This window comes from Larus michahellis, chromosome 5, assembly GCF_964199755.1.
Source record: "Larus michahellis chromosome 5, bLarMic1.1, whole genome shotgun sequence".
Classification (NCBI taxonomy): domain Eukaryota; kingdom Metazoa; phylum Chordata; class Aves; order Charadriiformes; family Laridae; genus Larus; species Larus michahellis.
In genome coordinates, this window is record NC_133900.1 from 8,236,338 (window position 1) to 8,251,776 (window position 15,439).

Consider the following 15,439-nt stretch of genomic DNA (forward strand, 5'->3'; position numbering starts at 1 on the left):
TTGCAGTTACCTGGTGAGAGATTGTTAGCCTGAAAACAGAACTCAAACTTCATAATCAGGATTACAATGGGAATGGGACTTACAGGGTAACCTCAGCAGAAGCTGCTTGGTTTTTTTCTTTGCGGTGACACCAAAAAAGAATTAATTTTTGGACTCATGGAAAATTAGAAAGAAAAGAGCACAAGATCATGACTGGAAAATGAGCACTTGAAAGAAATGGACTTTGTTCTTCCACAAAAAAAAATCTCCAAATGATAGAAACAGGAAACCACAGATGAAGTTTCTCTGAAAAAGAGAAACTATACCTGAAGAAGAACAGAGACGAATCTGAAAGAGGACCATGTGTTTCCTTTGCCTACTTAAAGGAGGAAGGAGTGAAGCAGAGAACTTAGGTTGATGGCAAGTGGAGCTCAAGTAAGTGCTTGAGGGTAAATGGTCAAACAGTACTTGAGATGGGAAAAGCTGCGTAATTTTTCCCTTTAATAAATATCCTGTAAGTCTGGAGATTAATTTTTCCTTCTCACTATAAACTTGTTCGCCAGGCAAGTATTTCTCCTCTAATAAAAATTAATACATGCTAAATCTTCAGTGAGTTCAGTTAAACATCATATATTACAATCAATGCACCACCCCCCCACTCAATAATGTCACTGAAACCAAACTTCAGCATTTTATATTAATGCAATTTAAATAAGCAATCAACAGCATATAGTAATGCTAAATCCAGGGGATGAGTCACCATATAAAAATGATATTCTTTTTTCATAGAGAGGAAAGATTAAGCATATCTTTAGTGACAGAATCATGAGAATAACTTAACCATCAAGTTTAAACAAAGTGTGCATACATTTGAGATCGCACAGCGATACGAGATGGGGCCAGTGGGTGATTCAGAGGACTGCATATGGGGAAATACACCAAAATGGGGATACTGCCGAAGAACTGACTGTAAAGGGACTGATCATCCCTTTATATACAGGTCTGAGTATAAGGTGTGTGCAGAAGTTTGTGGAGACACTGCAGGTTACAGCTACAGAAATGGTTTTGGCACAGCCCCAAATGTTTCCTGTTCCAATTAAGTATGATGAACCATTAAAGAAGATCTGTAGCAAGTCACTTGCCAAAGCAGGGGGTCAGGATAGGATCAGGATGTGACTTTTTCCCCTTATGTTCCTTTTCACTTTGAGAAGAGTTGCTGTGGCTACCAAAATGATGAATAAAAAAGATCCTAACGGGCAAAATGCCTGGAGCTCGTGAATTACAGAGAATTCCATTGACTTTCCCAGTCATTAGAGAATGATGATGAGACTGAGGGGGGAAACTGAAAGAAAACTCCCTGTTGCTATCAGCCTGCTACTATCAAGCAGCGAAGATGGCAGCACCACTAAGAGAAAAAAATACTAAAACGTTGGTAAATTTTGATACTGAAATTTGATATAAAAACCCCAACAACAACAACAAAAAACCCACCCAAACCCAACAAAGAACAGGAAGCAGCATTTTACTGGTTTCCCAGTTTCCAGTGCCCTGGGAGCAGATCCCTGGTTTGGTCTTCTCCTGTTTGCGCACCAGAGACTCCCAGGTTTGGTCCATTGCTCCCTTCTTCTCACCAGGACTGTTCCTGTCTGAGCTGCGCCCAGCTGGCTGTTAGGTCAATATAATATGCCTGAGCATCTCTCTCTTGTACCCTTGAATTGTTATAGCAACTCGAAATAAAAAAGATTGTTAATACAAATATTACGCAACAGTTAGAAGCAAATGAGTAATACCCTTAATTAAAGCGATCAACGGTAAGTCAGAAAGCTCAGTAGGCATTTATATGGTATGTATGCCAGAGAAGGATTTTTCGGATAGGGGAAACTGAAAAGAGAAAATACTATTCATCATTATTAGTATTTTTACAGCACTTTGGGGTGGGGGTGGCATGTGCAAAAAAAAAGCCCCAAAAGAAAGCTGTTAATGAAGCCGGGGCTGGGGCACGGGGCAAACTGTACATCTTCGGGCTTCACAGCTCCCTGAATTAACTTACTGGGGAGAGGAAAAAGAAAACCAAGGCATCTCCTGTGCTGGTTCTGCAGGCACAGAAAACAGACCAGAGTCCTCATTTTGATAATTTCCATCAATTTTCTCCTGAAGAAGTAAATACTGGTGGTCTGAAGGTCTTGACGTGAAGTCGAGAAGATGAGAGCAAAGGCCTTTCCCTTGTCCATGTAATCTTTAAATTAAACAGTTCCTCTTCATCTTGTGTGATAACCGTTATGCATCTTGGATAGACTAAGCCAGTCACTTCATCCTCCCTACACATTGAACCAGTGCGATCTGAGCATGGGTAGTGCCGCTGCTTCCCTCTGTTCCCCTTCCAGAATGTTCAGATCTCAAAGAGCTCAAATGATATAAAACAAAAAAAAAGCCAAATCCTAATCTAGTTATAAGCAGTATAAATCCCACAGAAATATTCCCAAAGCTTTTATAACAATACCTGAGTTCAAGGTGGAAAGACTTAAGCAAAAATCCACTGTCTTCAGATGCCAAAACCTACACTATTTGATAAATAGGGATTTAGTTCCAATTAACAGGTTCAGAAGTAGGATGATTGAAGAAGAGAGAGCTCAGAGAATAATCTGCAGTAATTATACTAATGCTGCTAGTGTAATTAATCAGTTTTGCATCCTGCAAAATTGAGATAAAGAGTTATAAGATTTAGAGATGAAAAGTCCCTGCGTAGAAACCGTGGATGGTCATTATCCAAAATAACACACAAACGCCAGCTGTGCTTGGGGATGCTTTTTCTTTTGTCCCCTTTCTCCTGGCCACTAGAGGAGAAAGCTGCTCTGCTCTCCCACTCCGCAGCCTGTGACTGGGAGAGCGGCCGCAGGAGCCTCTCCCGTGCCAGCCATGGTTGGTCTTGCCCTGTCGCTCGCTCTCACATTTTCCTCCTACTGACACATGGCCATATCTCTGTCTCCTAGCCAGAAGATTGAGGGACGTGATTCTGCCCCTCTGCTACGCTCTCGTGAGACCCCTCTGCAGGGCTGTGTCCAGCTCTGGGTCCCCCAGCATCAAAAGGACATGGACCTGTTGGAGCAGGTCCAGAGGAGGCCAGGAAGATGCTCAGAAGGCTGGAGCAGCCCTGCTGTGAGGACAGGCTGAGAGTTAGGGGTGTTCAGTCTGGAGAAGAGAAGGCTCTGGGGAGACCTTGTGGCCTTTCAGTACTTAAAGGGGGCTCCTAAGAAAGATGGGGACAGACTGTTTAGTAGGGCCTGTAGCAGTAGGACAAAGGGTAACGGTTTTAAACTAAAAGAGGGTAGAGGGGAGTTGGACTAGATGACCTTTAATGGTTCCTTCCAGCCCAAACTATTCTATGATTCTGTGATTCATCTCAAAGCCACAAAGTGGGTTCTTGGCCACACAGCCATGTCTCTCCATGACTCCTCTTTTTTTTTTTCCCCCTAACAAAACTGCCCATCTGTCACCTATTTTATACTGTTCTCTCTCCAGCTACAGGGAATAGCATGCTCCAGGAAAATTCAGATTACATCCAAAAGAAATTTTCATTCCCTAGTTTCACACTTCACATCACTACGAGCTGTCCTAGCAGAAAAAGTGGGAAGACGGAGAAAGCAGAAAGTCCCACATCAATGCATAACACATCACGGAAATATTGTAAGTATCCCAGACACTTAAAATATCTGCAGTAACCTAAGAGGACAAATAACATTAACCTAATATAGGCGTTCATACCCATATCTATGCACTCAAAGAACTCATGTGACAGATTTGTTTTTTATGAAGCTATTTTTCAAGAGCGTATAAAGTTCTCTCGCATGATGCACTAGTAAAATAAACTACAAAAATAATTTTACAGCAACATGAAAGCTACAAAACATAATGACAGAAATTCATGGACTTATCTTTGTCTAACGTGCTGTCCTTGAGTCCTCCTGTTATGCTTACGGAGCAAATAGTCTTAAATAATCGGTGATTTTACATATTAGCTCTATAGTGATGTTTGGCATAATGGGTGAGTAAATAAAAACTGTTCATCTCAATTGTTTTTCAACATTAGTTTTATGTTGCCTGGGCGCCCTAAGTTTAAGGAGTATCCTTAGCATTAGTTCAAAGTTGTTTTTGTGATTTAATTTTGTATTTATGTCTTTACTCAGCTGCAAGAGATTTTTCCAATAAATAAAGAGAGTGGCTATGAATCTTACATTACGGCTTTAAATTCTTGCAGCAGGCTACGTTTTTAGTGATGCAAAGGCTGGCGCTCATGGGCTCTTTCGCGATAAATATATCAATGTCCGTCTGAACCCCCTGGTGGAAATATGGCTTCAATTTTTTTCTTAAAAACATGGATCAATCATTGTTGCCCTTGCCTATTCTTTTCTGTCAAACGCTTCAAATGCGTTGGAGTATCTGTAGAAAGTTTGAGAAGCGCTTTGGGTACACGTCTTCCAATCCTATTGTATAACGTTTAACTTCAGTGCAGCTCTGGCTCACCTTCTATCTTTGAGATATACAAGGAGCTGATCCGCACTTAAAGATGATTAATGATGATCCAACAAATTCAACAGACTTTATAAAGTAATATAAGGTCCTTTCTTGCCTGCAGAATACCCTGCGATCAGGATCTAACAGCTCCCTGTGCCATTGGGATGTAGGTTATATATTCTGTATCCCTGGAAGAAAGCACTGAATGTCCTACCAGTAGATACAGGGGAGAGAAAAGCTGTAGGCTTACGCACTAAATTAGCTTATTTTTCCACTTAAATTGATGTTAGTTTTGTGCTCGGGACTACAGTGTTATTAAAAACATTTTGCAGAATAATTTCAGAAACTTTGTTTTACTGCACTGGCTAGAAACATTTTTTCTGTGCTTAGTGAATATATTCAGGGTTTTTTTGTTAGATGACTAACTCTTCCTTACTAAAAAAGAAGGCAATTCCAGACCAAGAAGACCTGGAAGGCCAGTAAAAATTAAACACTAAATTCTTTAATGTGGTATTTGGGTCTTGCCCACTAGTAACAAAGGAGAGCCAGCGTCTTTTCTGATGTCTGTGTCTCTTATCAGAGTTATATCAACCCTTGCAGGTGGATTGCAACACAACTCTCTTAAAATTCAAGAAGTTTGTGACTCACTGAAAGGAAATTGCAAAGGAGAGAAAGGCAGGAGGAGCGAGCTTCCCCTCATGCTACTTTAGCTTTTTTGTCAGTGACACACTCAACGTCTACCTGAAATGTAACATGTGGAAACGGCTTTGATCCTTTTCTCTCTAATGATCTGTTCAGTTAGCAACCTTGTCATGAAAATGTGACACTACTGTCTTGTTAACGCTCACCTTATGGAAAGAGGTATTTCTTTGAATGAAAGCATCAAAGATGTTCCTTAATCTGCTTTATGGGAAAGTCTATTTTATGGCTATGTACACTAAAAAATTGCAGTATTTCTAGTTATATTACTGCATAGCTGAAGGCAGCACAATATAACCCATCACTGATTGCCTGGACGGCCTCAAAGATCCCAGAAATTGACAAAACCTATTTGCAAAGCAACATCATCAATATTGGCTTTGACAAGTAAATGCTGCCTTATTCTCAAGAAAAAAACTCAGACTGATTTATCCATGACATTTCTTTGGACTTATTGAAAAAAAAACCCTACAACATTGTGAATAGGAACCAAGCAGCCTTGTGATGCACAGACACGTGTGAAATGATAATAAAAAAAAATAATAAAAAAAAAGAAAAAGAGCCCTGACAGAAAACACTACCAAGGGCTGGTGGCCGGACTATACCACACTTGAGTCCAAAGGAGTAGGGCCTGGGGAAGCGCTGGGCAGTGATTTCCACTGGGAAACCGAGTTAATGCTTTCTCCAGTATTTGACAGGAGAAGCTGACACGGAGCCAGGTGCCCGGCTCAGCAGGAGAGCTGGAGCTATTACCCCATCGCACCCTGCAGAAATGTCCCTTTCTCGTTTGTTCCCAAGCTGCAGGCTCTAGCCACAGTCAAGGATCTGCATCTAGCAACACGAGAGCGATCATGGCATTTCTTGGGCAGCACTGCTTGGGACCAGCGCAGTCACTCACCTTACTGCGGGGAGACTCTTTCTGGTTTCTAAGCGTGCCCCTTGTGTGTCCTTGTCCCTGCAGCAAACACGAGTATTTCAGCACCCCTGTCACTCCTTCTGGCTCAGCGGCAGAGGGAAACTCTGATGTAAAGCATCATAAAATGTCAGCAGCAAGTTGCAGAAGGCAAATACAGACTCCACAGCACCTGGAGCCTCTGCAGGTTTTCAACATGCCAGCAGAGGTGAAGATCTGGAAAGGAAAGACAAGACTTTGGGTAGCTTGCCTTGTCTGAGCCAGCCTTGTACAGCCCAGGCTGCCTCAATTCATGCTGCAGTGACAGATGCTAACGTCTATCACAGGTGCGTCGCATTTTTTAATGTCCAAACATGCCACAGGTGGCTGCGATCATCAGCTAATGGGACAGCAAGAGCCCCATCTGCAGCCTTTCATAGCCTTCCATCCCTGGCCGTCAGCAGTGCTGGCTCAGGGCACAGCAAGGCTTCCCAGCAGCTCCACATGCGATGATGGGGCAGCTCCACATGAGAAGATGGGGCAGCTCGTGCCACTTGTGAACAGCTGGTAGAAGCGTATGCAGGGACATTTGGCTGGGCAGACAAATGGCATCTTCATATGCTGTGATGCGGCTGTTGCTGATGGGATACTTGCTGCAACAAAACAACAGTAGAACTGGGAAGAAATGACAGGGGCATTAGTGGATTTTTATGATACTTTTGTTTTACTCAGCATCAGTCTCAAAAAGCTGATACTGCCCTGGTTAAGTGCAGCATAACTTGAAAAATACAATGTAAGCATAGAAGTACTCAGAATTCCAGTTCCAGGCTGTTCATGGGCTAACAAGAAATAGTTCTAAAACAATTTAGATTAGCAAAAAGCGTATTAAAAATCATAGTGTGTGGGTGGGTTTTTTATGAATGATAAAAAAAAAGTAAATTAATGGCATGAACTTCTTGCTGTGAACTGCTTGCCTGCTTCTAGCTGCTAACTAGCAGATGTTCACATCTGAACCCGCTGTTTTGCACATATTGCCCTTATCCAGTGAGCTACTAATGTAAATGAGCAACCACAATACAGTAATCTATAGCTGAAATATTAGTTAACTACCGGCTACTCTAAACATTATGTGGCAATGAGTATAGCCAGAGAAGTAAGATAGCTGTGGAAGTCCAGACAGGTATGTTTTGTTTTGTGCAAAAGAGAAAATGAGTACTTGGATAACTAAAATCTGAAATGTGATAAATTTTCTGTACTGCACTGTGAATGTCTGTACTTTTGATTTTGATAGTACAAAGAATGGGAGACAGTGTTCCGTATTAATCCACATCGGATCTCTATTCTTTCAGGCAGGGCGTTCTCATATGGAGCCCATTCTACTACCCAGCCCAATCACTACCCAACCAGTTTCCAGGACTGCATGCCCCAGCTGCAGGAAAGCAGGATTACGCAAAAGACATCCTCAGAACTGTTTTTGAAAATAAACCTGATTTTGAATGCTGACGAAAGGAAAGGTAATAACTGAATGTCTACTTGCAAATGCTCTCAGAGAACAAATACAGATATGCCAGCAGCATATGATGTTAATGCATAAATACGAATGCCAGTACGTAGATATAAAGAAAATTACTGTTGATATCCCCCCAAGTGGCTATAATTCCGTGAGATGTCTGTATTGAGATGTAAGTGACAGCCAGGTGGGATGACAGGCACTGGCAGACGAAGCACACAAATTTCAGGTGCTGGCTCTGCCCTGCTGGTTTGTGGCCGCAAGCCCTTGCTGGGAAAGGTCCAACATGCAGCTGCCATGGTTACAGCTCGTCCTCTCCCCTCAAGATGACTTCTTTTCTGCATGAGGTACAGCTATGGGAAACGCTCAGACAGGATGCAAAATGAGTCTTTTCCTCCCTAAATCCATGTCCTTGAGTACAAAGCAAAGCAAGCTTATGCAGACACCTGACCGTACTGCTGCCTCCTGGCCAGGACTGAGTAAAACTCATTTTAGCACTCCATTCAAAGGATCAAACCATAAAAAGAAATTTGTTATACATGTAACGCTTAAATAACTTACATTCCGTCCAGAAATAAAGTGGCTTTTGTGGATGGTCACTTTGCACAGATTTTCCGAGTATCTTTTCGCAGCATCTAAGACAACTGCTCTCAATTTGAACGCTTGCAATGCTTGTTCGTGTAAGCGGGTCAAAAAAAACCCCAGCAACAAGCATGCACCTTTCCCACATAATAACTCATTTCTTACCAGACAAAATTTACGGGCATCCTAAAAGCAAGCAGTTTAGTGGTATGCACACAAATAAAAATTTTTAATTATAAGAAAGTTGTCATGAACAACATACTGACTAATTACATTATTGAAATTACAAGAAATAGAAAATAGATGTCAGTTTATGTACTCGTTGACTTAAAATCTGTTCTCAGTTAGACCTATAAGGAGGACAGCTGCTGTAAGGGTCCAATGAGGGCAGATTTTAGATCACATGAATTTAGATTTTTTTTCCTCTTAGCAACTTAATAATCATCAAATTATATAACAAATCTGTAAACCAATTACCAAATGTCAGAAGGTGCCCTGATTAAAATACACACATCCCCTGGAATGTGCCATATTCACAAATTAGCCATGTGTTATTTATAGCTCCTGGAGGCACAATAATGAAGAAAGTGGTAATGAAATCTGAAAGCCTGAATATCTCCCTTATGTTTGAAAGCAAATCCCATGAGACCCATCTGTAGTCCAAACTGGGGAAAAAATGTAATTTCTAAAACAAACAAAAAACCTACAAACACACTCTCCTGCCTTCATAGTTTTGTATTTGGCGTTTCATTTTTAAAATGACTTGAGCTGCAGGTTAAAATCCCACCATCCTCTTTGCTGCCACACATTCATTTTATCAAAATGATTCTGTGCAATTCCCCCTTCATTTTTTGTTCTCCAACACCACCAAGTGCAACCCAAGTGACTGAAAAAAAAGACAGATTCCTCTTTATGGGTGCATTTTCCGCTTGCAAACCCAAAGTTCCATGGTACGCCTTGTTCTCCCAGAAAGCTCAGTTTCCTTCCCTGCCCAGCTGCTCTGCTGCCCCTGGCCCTTCATGGGAAGACCAAGGACACCTTTACACCTATTTCTGTCCAGGGAAGGCTGAACTTGTATGCATATCAGTTCCTGCTGCCGGTTCCCACGGTGATGTTATTCAGGGTGTCAACTCAAAACTCTGATCGCTTCAACCGTCCTCTGAGGCACTGAAATCTCTGTTTCCATTGCCATAGGTGGTGGCTGGTAGGGCCTTACTGATCCTGGCTCAGGTCCTTAAGGCATATTTACATCTACTCTGCAAAACCCTTGCTCCCTTCTTCAGGTAGAGACACCTGGTTCAACGTACCATTTTCAACATCCGTTTGTTAGCATTTTTCAGGCCTTCGCTATGCTGTCTCTGCCTCCCTCACTTCCCGCTCTCCCCAACACTGACTTTTGATTCTCTCTACTTTTGTCCTGTATTTTTTCTGTTCATTATTGATCAGAACTGTTATTCTGCTTCTCATGGAAGTTTTTCTCCTTAAAAATCATGTATTAATATTCTTTTTTCTTCTTTACTTATGGTCGTATATACACATGCTATATCATATGCAGAAAAACCTTTTTGAAACATATGGTAATTACTGCACTGAAATATTTTACAGTCATCCAATTTGATGCAGTCAACCTGTAGCATTGTTAAGATGCGATTAATTCATCATGTTGCAACATGAGTACATAAGCATAAAACAAGGATAAATGAAGGAGACAACCTCTTTTTTTGGCACACGAACCGATCCCTAGGAACGCATGGTGGGTTTGCCTTTTTTGCCTGATGGATGCCAACGCTGCAGAACTGCCAAAAATATTTGAAGGTACATCGGAATAGTTAAGTGTGTCTTGAATGCTTTACTGATAAAATAATCAGTGTCACTATCTTTAAACCCCCCAACTCAGTAACATCCTCCTCCTACCCTAGGCCTTTTCCACAGGAGCCTTCCCCCATCCATCCCCCCACCTATATTCCAACAACGAAACGAGCAACAGAGCCTCCCCCCTGAAGCTGCTTTTCTTGTTTCTGTCCTCCGTCTTCCTTTGACTGACTTTTTCCCTCTTTCTTTTAATTTGCCTCTCTCCTCCCTTGCATTCGTTAGCTATTTTCTTGGGTTGCTACAGAAATTATTTTAGGCAGTTGAAAAGCTCTTGGAGGCATCTGAAGGGGCGAAAAATCATACTAGAAGCCAGGAGTTGCATCTTCATATTACTTTTGCAGACCTGACTCTTTGCCAGAGGGTTAGCAGATGGGCGTGTGTTGCCAGAACATGTTTTGAATTTAAACAAAATTACATTGGCTTTTGCCGGGCTGCTGCAGTAGCACAGTCACCTCAGGAGCCATTTCTACCTATGCACTGTGTCCAAAGGTGAACGGTGTAGAGGTTTAATTTACTCGATTTAAAACTTCCCTCTATGTAAGAGATGTGGATAATAGAAAAAAGTCTAAAAAAAAATATGAAGTAGTTTGCATCTTCCTTAACCTCCTTTTCTGCAATTCTTTTCACCTGTTCTTTATTATTCTGGCTTTTGAAGAGCTCCAAGATAGATGTTTTTGAAGTATTTTTAATTAATACAAGCTTCTGACCTTTGCTTTTGAAGATAAATGTGTATCTGTAAACCGCAAAATAACAAAAAGCAACCCCCAAAATATTTCTGGGCCTATTGGCTTCAGCCACAAATACAAAGCAGGAGACTTCCATGGGGAAAAGCCTCCAGAATATGGTTCCCACGGAGAAGCTGTAGCTGAGCACAAGACCTTTGGGTTTGGGGTTTTAGAAATTCATGGGTATTTTAAGCTAAAAGCAGACTTAAGCCACCACTCCATTTTGGACTGAGTAGCGTACAACTTGTGGGTGCTCGAAGCCTGTGGTTATTGTCCCTTACGGATGGACGGTGTCTTAGCAAAACCAACCTTGTCAGCGCTAACTATGCAGCAAGCCCATTGACTACAGCAAGCTGTAGTCTGTGGGAGGACTTCGCTTAGGTCAGACACGGGTTCGATAACGGGGGGTTTCTGTCACGGAGGAGACCTCTTGGGGCTGCCTCTCCACCCGTTGCTAATAAAGGACTTCTCTTGCTTAGTTTCAGAGCTGCTGGATGGGAGGCTCCCAGTTCTGCCTCTGGGAGGCCTTTGTGCAAGCTAATGGACTGCCCTGTCAAAAAGAGTTGTGTTTCCGGCATTTCCCTGCCTGCCCCCCGCCCCAGGGCCAGTTTCTTTTCATGACTTCAGAGCTGTCAGTGCAATGTGCACACGTTTGTTTGTGTTGAGATTTCACACTGAAACGTGTGACCGGCTCTGTCAGCTTCTGGAGGAGAGTCATGTCCTGGCACAGCACGTGAAGAAACCTTCGAAATTTTATTTTCAGCAAGGGATAGGGGAGTCTTTCCAGAGAGAATCCCGCTTTCCAGGAAAACCCTTCATGCCTTTTCTGGCCTTTGGTGCCGTCGCACAGACGTACCGTATCCTGATGGCTCGCTCCATGCTGCATGCAACCATGCCCCAAAGGGCCCTACCCGCATCAAGGCAGCCTGGAAACTTCTCCCCCAAGAATACCTATCGAGGCATTGATGTGGGGATGACAGTAAATCAAGAAACACAGTCGGGGACCTGTTCTCAACTTCAAACTGCTTGTGGCATCATTCAACATCGTGGTGTTGGCAGAGACAGTAAGTCTCTCTTTTTATGGAGAGGTCGGAGTTCAAGTATCTTAACTTCAAATTTTAAATTATCATCGTAAAACCATGCTTTTATTATTTTGCTCATTCCAGAATGTAATTACCTTTTCTTTCCAGGACTGAATGGAGATGCTAGGTGGTAAAGATTGTCTTTTGTTAGCAGAAGCAGACTCTATAAGCTATTGTGTTGTTAATTTTGCAGTTATCTTGGCTTCCTTAATATCATTTAGCTATTTCTTTTCTTTATGGGTACCTTATTCTGCTTGATTCTGTTTCACTTTGAACCTCCATTGATGTCGAGGATTTAATGCATTTTTTATCATACTGTGCAAAATGATGATGGAATCTTTGTGCAGACTCTCTGGCGACAGAAAAGGATTATTATTATCATCCCCTTTACATTGTATCTCCAGAAATCTATGCACATGCTTTGTAGCCACCCACTTTGCACAAGAGTATGAAGAAATCATTTTGTTTTATTCACTAAAAAAGCACTTTTAAAAAGATGTTTCTTTATAATTGTCCTTTTTAAAATTTGTGCATGTTTAATATATTGCTTTTAAAAGGGACTTGAATGGCTTGCTCCAGTTATATGTACCTTACCACTGAGGCTGCTGCTTAGCTCGAAGGTGAAACCGTCCAGGGTGAAATCAAAAAGTCTATGAATGTAGAAGGAAAAGAATTTCATTCACTGAGGGCAGTGATGAAAGAGCCCTATCTGCAGTCTGTACCGGTCAGCCAGTTACTCCATTTCTGGCATTTTCAAGGATGCTAAACCCACCCAGACTTATTTTTTACCCCAGTCCACCCAAGCCTCGATCTGTAAAGGCAGAGAAGAAAGAATGAGCTCCTTTCCCCCCCTCTAGACAGTTTCCATACCTCTGTTAAGTCAAACTGCTTTTTATCTCCTATCTTGACGTCTCAACGATCTATGGCAAGAACAGCAACTATCCAAATAAAAAGGCGATTGACTAAAAGTATTCAGAAATATTTTTATGCAAGCACCGGGTTCATTCAGTGTATTCCAACCAGCCATGCAGCCGTTCCCCGTTTACACAGGAACAGCAGCTGGATATTAAGACATAGTCGTGATAGCCATGCGTTGTCCATACGCTCACTTTGAGAAGCTGGAGGGACTTCTGTCTTTGAAACAGGATTAAATGAAAATAATAGCAGAAGAACTAAAAATGCTTTCTAGTGAATCTATTTGCTTATTATGCTCTGTATTCCTACAAATCCACTTTGCAGTCAGGACACATGGGGCTTGAATAATTTTCTGCCGTTACATTTTCCCTGCTGCTAAAAAGTAACATGGTGATGATTTTCAATAAACAAATCTGCTCTTTTCTCTCAAGGTTTCTGTCCACTCTGAATGCATTTGCGACACAATATTGTCACCGGGGAAATGAAGTAAAGCCAGCAACCCACATTCCTGAAAACCTAAGAAGCGAAGCTGGCCATCTTTTTGAAAAACTATATGAGTGAAAAAAAACCCCAAAATCACCATTGTGTTCTTAAGACATGCAGTACAAATTGGGAGTGAAAAAGGGACTTTCATAGAGACTGTCTCCAGTTACCATTCTTCTGAGCATGCTTTTATCAGTTTTGCACCAAGCTCTTCCTCCTGAGGATGTTCTCAGGCCAAAATTTAGAAGGCGACTGACAAAATGCAGGTGGGTCAAAATGAAACGAATCACAAAAAGAGCCTACGGAAGAAGCCTTTTGTAATGTAAGAAGGACCCGTGGGCCATATTAGATTCTCTTTTTCTCTTTTTCTTTCCTATTTAATTCTCTTTTATTTAGGCAGCAATTTCTGTTCCCCTTCTTTTGAATCTACGCAACATGCAAACTCTGTTTGGGTGTGGATAGGTGAAGCATAATTGTGTGTTAGATCTGCTGAGGCTGGGATGCACATCTCTAGTGAGGAAAACCCGCATTTTTATAAATTACACACAAATACTACATTCAAAAAACTCATGATGGGTGAAACAGATCACTCCCATCACCAGCCCTGCCCATTGCTGTGTTAGGACCTCTTGGAAATAGTGCTCTGAGAGCACAGATATGACACGAATTAAATAGAGTTTCCATTTTTACATAAGGCCTCAACGATGCAGTCAGAAATATCTGTCATATTCACTATGAGCGGTTGAAAAAAACGTCTTTCTTGAGTCCATTACCTTCACTTTTCCAGATGCTTTTAGATTATGTGTTTGAAAAGAGCAACACTTCCTTCCAGCTGCAGCCCAAAAGAACAACAAAATAATTTCCGAAGAAAAATCATATCTGTACATCCTCTTCACCGCCTTTTTATTCTGTGTATTCTTCCTTTCAGGCAGTGACAACAGCTGTAAGCGAAGCAAGTAGGAATTACCTCTCCTGCAGTAAAAACCCACCTCATCCATCAAAACCATACTGTCGCTTGCCCATATATTGTATACTGTTAGTTTAATAGTTAGGTAAATATTGCGGTGTCTGGATACTACAGAAAAGTCTATTTTTTTAAATGCACACAATAATAAAAGACAGTAATAACACTAGGAAATACTTTTAAGGAAACCCGGGTCCTATAAAACTCTCTTGGCTTTAGGCGCTGTTATGGCCTCAGCAGAAAGTGGCTCCGGCACCAGTGAAAAAGGACTCAGTGTCCCAATTCTTGAAATAAAATCACTAAACAAGACTGTCGCTTTCACTTCAATTGGACTGACACGGGAGAAAATCCCACATAGGAGAATCTCCCTGGAAAATGTAAACCAACAGTTTGTAAAATATCAGCTATAACAGCCATAGTTACTATTTCTATTAAAGATTATCAATATTTCTATTAAAGATTATCAATATTTCTATTAAAGATTATCAATATTTCTATTAAAGATCATCTGGAGAGAAATCAGGATCTACCACTGAATTATATTTAGAGCTGCACGCGTAGATATATAGGCAAAAATGCTCACTCAACGGGAATTTTTCTTTAACTCCAGTGGAACCAGGATTTCCCAATGAACGTTTTAATTTTCAGGATATCAACTGCGAGCACATCACTAGAAATAACATTAATGATTTTCAGTGCAGTTTAAAAATAATTAGGGGCAGACCAATTGTGCAAGTTACATGCTCATACCAGAAAAGACTGAGGAAAATCATGCGCAGCTTTATAACCTGAGGGGAGAAAAAGAAAACAAGCATAGGGGTGAGGTCTAAATCAAATATGAAGCAATCTATATTTTCCATTAAAGCCATTGTGAAATTGGCCATTTTGCAAAGGTCTTGATTGAAAACCACGTGAAAGTTAATGGCTTTGGCTCGGATGATCCTCAGCACTCAAATAAGAAACAAGGAGAAAGCAGACCCACAAAAACAGAACAAAAGAAACCCAACGCATACAACATAAAAGAAACAATTTAAATAGCTCTAGAAAACAGTATAAATAGCCCTGTTCCCACACCTAGAGGCAGATTCAACAACGCAGAGTCTCATTATAATTTCAGCACTTTATTTCTTTTTTTATAAATAGCTTATCAGTAAGATTTACCAATATTGTTTCAATATGCTGAAAACTTTATTATCTATTCTTTGAGATTTGGTATTTTTCTAA

General features: G+C 41.1%; 1 long non-coding RNA gene across 1 annotated transcript; it reads left to right on the forward strand.

The window, feature by feature from the left end:
• Positions 1-282: 282 nt before the first annotated feature.
• LOC141743960 (uncharacterized) lies at positions 283-6,284 on the forward strand. Its single transcript, XR_012587287.1, has 3 exons — positions 283-414; positions 3,499-3,663; positions 6,152-6,284. It is a non-coding gene; the product is annotated as an uncharacterized LOC141743960 (long non-coding RNA).
• Positions 6,285-15,439: the final 9,155 nt, after the last annotated feature.